We start from the raw sequence: 6,000 nt of genomic DNA on the forward strand, positions 1-6,000 counted from the left end.
GTCTACTCAGATTCTCAAAAGAGCTATCTGACAAAGCTCAAAGAGAAGAAATAATGTGAGGTAAAAAAGATACGGGCGAAGAAACACATAGTTATACAGAATTGGAGCAACTAACCCCATAATTACACTCAAGTTTCTTCACATCCAAGACAGGCTCTGTCAGCACTGGTTACGAGGAACATATTTTGGCCCAATCTCCAGCTTTTAGTACCACATCTGCTCCCTTTGTGTGAAGTATGATGATATTTGTACAAGTAAAAATTATCAACAGATTTCTAGAACGTTCCTTAATAAAGGAAACCAAAAGGCACAAGAGAAATCTATCAGATTTCCTGGTACTGATTTATTAGGTGTGAGTGAGCAAGCTAGGCTCTTTGACCCTAAGCAGAGGGTGGTGCTTTGAAGTTGCTGCCCTTTTCATCAGCTTTCAGGAAGTCTGTTCTGCTTGACAGTAGGATGGATTGGTTAGTGTTCTGGCTTAAAGATAGTACTGACATTACTCTTTGGCTAGTACACTTGGGTTTGGTGTGACCAGCTAACAGCCTGAACAGTTTCTGCAGCTCACAGCTCTGCAGCATCACTGGAATTCTTCCCTTCCATCTGTTACTACTTGATTATTTTATTATTGTCCATGATGTCATTATTTTAGCTGCAGTTGATTTGGCATAAACTAAGTCCATTGCCTCCACCATGTGGGGCTTATACAACATCCCTGAAAAAACAGATGGGAGGGCATGACTGATGGAAGGTTTTGGGTGTGAAGCACCGAGTCTGCTCCTGAGCAGCTGTTCCATGGTGCATCTCTCCTTGCCCTCCCCCCTTTCTAATGTAATGCAAGGTCTTCTGAGCCTCAAGTTCAGAAGGGTGAGTCATCCAGAGGTCCGGTGATCCCCTTCATACAGTTCTCACGAGCTCTGAGATAGGAGCGGCTATGCTGTCTGTACACCCAGGGCTTGAGCTCTGAGGGAAGAAGAAAACCTGAAGCTTCTCTGGGAGGCTCTGGCATTAGCAGAACTTCTTTGGGGACCAGATGACCAAGCCAGGCTAGGCTGGGTAGAGGGGCATCTCCCACTGCAGCAAAGGAAGACTGACAGCAGCACACTGCTAAAACTGTGGCAAAGCTGTGGAATACTGAGAATGCCCACTGGGCCTAGCAGGGTGGCAGGGGATCAGAACTCTCATGGAAGGCCATAGAAGCTGTACACTGGCAAGTTGGTGCCCTCAAGTGGTTTGCAGGGAGCACATCTCAAGAGGAGACTTGGATGAAGGACTCTGAGTAGAACAATTTGACATCCCTAGAAGGAAGGTTAGGAGCTCTGGTAGCATAGTGGCTAAGACACTTGCCTGCTAACCAGATGGCTGGCGGTTCAAACCCACCAGCCACTCCTCGGAAGGAAGGTTGGGCGCTCTACTTCCGTAGTGATACTGCCTCGGAAACCCCAGGAGGGGTCGCTATGAGTCGGGGCTGACTCGACGGCATATAACAACAACAACAACAGATGACTAGACACAAGTGAGGGAGAAGTTAAGAGATCCTAGGCTCCTGAGCAGCTACTAACTGAAAGGTGGCAGTTGGAAACTACCCAGCGGCACTGTGGAAGAAAGTCCTGGCAATCTGCTTCCATAAGATTACAGCCAAGAAAACCCTATGAAGCACAGTTCTACTCTGAAGCACTTGGGGTCAACATGAGTCAGAGTCAAATCAATGGCAATGAGATATCCAGCATGAGGCAAAAGCTAAGTGCTTGTATTATATGGTCATTGATCTTAAAGTGGCTTTATTTGTACCAGCAAGGGTACCAAGCCTGGGACATTTAACTTACTAGGGGTGTCTTAGGTTACTCACATGTTTTTAAAAAAAAGAATGGAGTTGCAAAAATAAGACATAGAAAACATGCTTCATCATGGTGCTGTTCTTCTAAGAGCCCAGGTTATCATATTCTATGTGGTAGTTAAGTCTGTGTGTCAACTTGGCTAGGCCTGGTTGAGTGGCTGGGCAGCTTGATGTAGTATTCCCCATGATGAGACTGGTAATTAACTCCATGGTGGAATGTATTGGAGCATCTGAGTAGCTGCTTTAAGGATGTGGTCTGCTTCCTGTATATAAAAGGCACCTTTGGGAATGGCCTCTAGCTTATGGCATGCTTGCACCCTGCATGTAGCCGAGTCATTGTTCAGCAGCCTGCCATGCTCTGCAGATCCTAGGACTTTCAATGGATTTGAATGAATGGCCTGCCATGTGGTTTGGTAACATTGGGATTGTGCCATTTTATTTTTCAACCTTGGGCTTGTTAGCCTCAGCAGCCTGTAGCTGCCTGAGTGAAGAGATGCCTCTAGCTCCAGTGGGCCGGGAGCAAAAGTCAGAGCTAAAGCCCAGGGTTGAGGGACTTTCACACAGACCCTAGAGGCTGGCATGTTGAACTCAGACTTAAAGCCTCCAAATTGTAAGAGAATAAACTCCTGTTTGTCAAGCATCTCATTTGTGTTATTTCTGTTAGAGTGGTCCTAGGTAACCAGAACACCCTATATTTTTGTTTTAATCACCACAAAAATTACTTCTTGTCCAGAAAGGATTTTAAAAAGCCAATCATAAGCATTTTCCAACTCAGTGCTGAAAAATGATCTACTCCAAGAATAGACCTTTTAGCTCAGTCCTGGAAGCAGAAGGCAGGAAAGTTTTACTCCAAGACCTCACACCAGACTGACTGGGCAAAGCAAAGCTGACTTTGAATCCCTCAGCCTGCTTTCAGCACACACCAACATTTTGCCAGCAGCTCCTTGATCCCTGGGTTGCACAAGCAAGTCCTGCAACTGATAATTTTTGGAGGACCTCTATTGTTAGGTGTCATAGAGTCAGTTCTGACTCGTAGAGACTCCAGGCACAAAAGAAAAAATTGCCCGGTCCTTCATCATCCTCACTGTTGTTGCTGTGTTTGAGCCCATTTTTGCAGCCACTTTGTCAAGCCACCTCATGGAAGGTCTTCTTTTTCACTGACCCTCTCCTTTACCAAGCATTATGTCCTTGTCCAGGGACTGGTCCCTTCGATAGCGTGTACAAAGTACATGAGACAAAGTCTCACCATGCTCACTTCTGAGGAGCATTCTGGCTGTCTTTCTAAGGCAGATTTGTTTGTTCTTCCGACAGTCCATGTTCAATATTCTTAATAACAGTTCGATATTCTTCACCAAAACCGTAAGTTAAATGCATCAATTCTTCTTTGGTCTTCCTTATTCATTGTTCAGCTTTTGCATGCATATGAGGCTATTGAAAATACCATGGCTTGGCCATACACATTGTAGTCCTCAAGGTGATGTCTTTGCTTCTTAGCACTTTAAAGACATCTTTTGCAGGATTCTTTGCTGCTGTTTCCATGAGCATTGGTTGTGGATCCCAGTAAAATGAAATCCTTGACAGCATCAATATTTTCTCTACTCGGCCTCTCCTAGATACCGCCAAATGCCAACACTGTCATGGGGTAGACAAAGAGACTCCCTTCAGAAGGACTGAGTATGCATTACTTTGGACAAGCCAACTGTAGTATAGAAAAGTTCACCATTAACTAAACAGAATTCCTCAGGATGAGAAAATCAGCCAGATGCCAACAAGTAGGTGGGTAACACAAGTTCTCACCACCCTAAAAGCATTAAATTAAAGTTAAGGGACTGAACTTGGAAAGCCAGCCAAGGAGCCATCCCAGGAGGCTGAATTTGGAAATCAATTAGCGGGAAGGAGCAGATGGGAGCCCTGCCACATCTCAGCTGCAGCCAGGAGAGAGTGGGTCTTGACGGATGTGCTATATTTGATACCTTGGAGCATGTGTCTCCACCTCTATTTTAACTTCATGGAGGAAAATTGCTAGAGAGGAAAGAGAGGCCTACACTAAGCAGAAAAAGAATAATTGTTCACAAGAAACCTGAAGATGAAGTAGGGAAGCATGAATGACAATCTGGCTGACAGCAGAGCATTGCTTGTGCTCAGGGGGCCTGCAACTCCACATTGATCCACCTACTCTCTTAGGATGCTCCTCGATGTCCAGTTGCTGGGGCTCTGGGTTGGGTGATATAACAAGAGGAGCTGCTTATGGAGCAGAGAGGAAATGATCATGCTATTTGGGGACAAGAGTCTCTGAACATCTATGCTCTTAACAACCGAGCCAACAGGCCTTAAATAGTAAGAATAATTTGGAACACAGGAATTTTCTGGGACGTGGACAGCTGGAGAGGTACTAGGGCTGCAATGCACAGTCCAAGGTGCTCTAAGATCCTTGCTGAGCAAAGCTGCAGGCCATTACTGCATTTAGTAGCCCTGTTCCATGCCATATGACCCTGAAACCTAGTCCCATCTGACTGGGTCAGAAATTAGCATCTGAGGCAGGAATAGCCCTCTGGAGGATGGACTAGAAAGCAAAGAGCCCAGAATAGGCTGGGTATGGGAGCCCTGTGGGACTATTGTGTTCTGGAGAGCGATTAGCCCATCAGCAGCAGATATTGCCAACACCCGTCTGTCAGTGTGTGGTACGGTGGTGGCTTTCACATTGCTATCATGCCAGAAGCTCAGCTATCAATATTTCAAATACCAACAGGGTCTCCTATGGTAGACAGGTTTCAGTGGATCTTCCAGAATTAGACACAGTAGGAAAAAAGGCCTGGTGACATACTCCCCAAAATTAGCCAATGAAGAATCTATGGTTCACAATAGAATATTCAAGATAGCACTGAAAGATGAGCCCCCTAGGTTGGAAGGCACTCAAAACTGCAGTGATTGCAGCAAAGGACAAGAGCATACCAACAATTGTGAAGATGGCACAAGAGCAGATAACATTGCATTCTGTTGTTCATGGAGTTGCCACAAGTCAGAGCCCATTCAGGGGCAGCTAAAAACAATAGTGGATGCTGTGGAGCACCAGCCACTCCTCCCTTTCTGGGTTGGGGCTCCCAGACCCCCAGCTCCGGGAGTGTTGGTAGCTAACAGCTCTTAGCTGAGTCGCTCTCTAGGACTCATCTTCAGCACAAGAAAGTCAATTTGCCCAACTTCATGCTCCCTCTTCAAGGGCAGACACATTCGATAGCAGATGTAAAACACCCAATTCCCTGGCCCAAAGATGGACAACTGTAAGCAGCCACTCCAGCTCCAAAGCTCTCCATGGGATCGGCTGAGGCCGTGGTGGGGACTGCATCCCAATTCAATTATTCCCTCTGCCCAGTCCTACTGTCTTCACTACTCCACAGATGCTGCTGATCCAAGAGCAATCTCTAAAAAAATGTCATTCCTGCATGCCAATCTCCATCTCAGAGCCAGTGTCTGGGAAACCCCACCTGTCCAATCTGATCTTCTCTCTTGGGAAGGTTGAATTAACATACTGAGAACAAGAGAAAGAGAAAAAAGAGATGGATAAACAGTGAGGCACACAGAGAAAACAGAGGAAGCGGAAGGCCATGATGCAGCAGAATTGACATGGCAGAAGACGCGCGCACGGAAGGCCATGATGCAGCAGAATTGACATGGCAGAAGACGCGCGCACAGAAGGCCATGATGCAGCAGAATTGACATGGCAGAAGACACGCGTACAACAGAACGAAACCTGCACCAGCTTCATGATCACTGCTGTGTTTGAGTGCACTGTTGCAGCCACTGCCTATTTTGAGTGCCATCTGACCTAGGGAGCTCATCTTCCAGCTCTATATCAGATGATATTCTGTTGCAATCCATAGGATTTTCACTAGCTGGTCTTTGGAAGTAGATCACCAGGTTAAAACAGCATGGATATGCATAAGCTAAGGGATGGCAGGTAAGGGAGGTCAGCAGAGGGAGAAGCTAGGTGATGGAAATAGCACAGCAACTCGATGAGTGTGCACTATGAACTTCCAAGGGGGAATTGAGGTGTTGGTGAAGAATATTGAATATACCACGGACTGCCAGAAGAATGAACAAATCTGTCTTGGATGAAGTACAGCCAGAATGTTCCTTAGAAGTGAGAATGGCCAGATTTCATCTCACCT

Source organism: Orycteropus afer, unplaced genomic scaffold, assembly GCF_000298275.1.
Source record: "Orycteropus afer afer isolate SDZICR_OR568_19922 unplaced genomic scaffold, OryAfe1.0 scaffold00281, whole genome shotgun sequence".
Lineage (NCBI taxonomy): Eukaryota > Metazoa > Chordata > Mammalia > Tubulidentata > Orycteropodidae > Orycteropus > Orycteropus afer.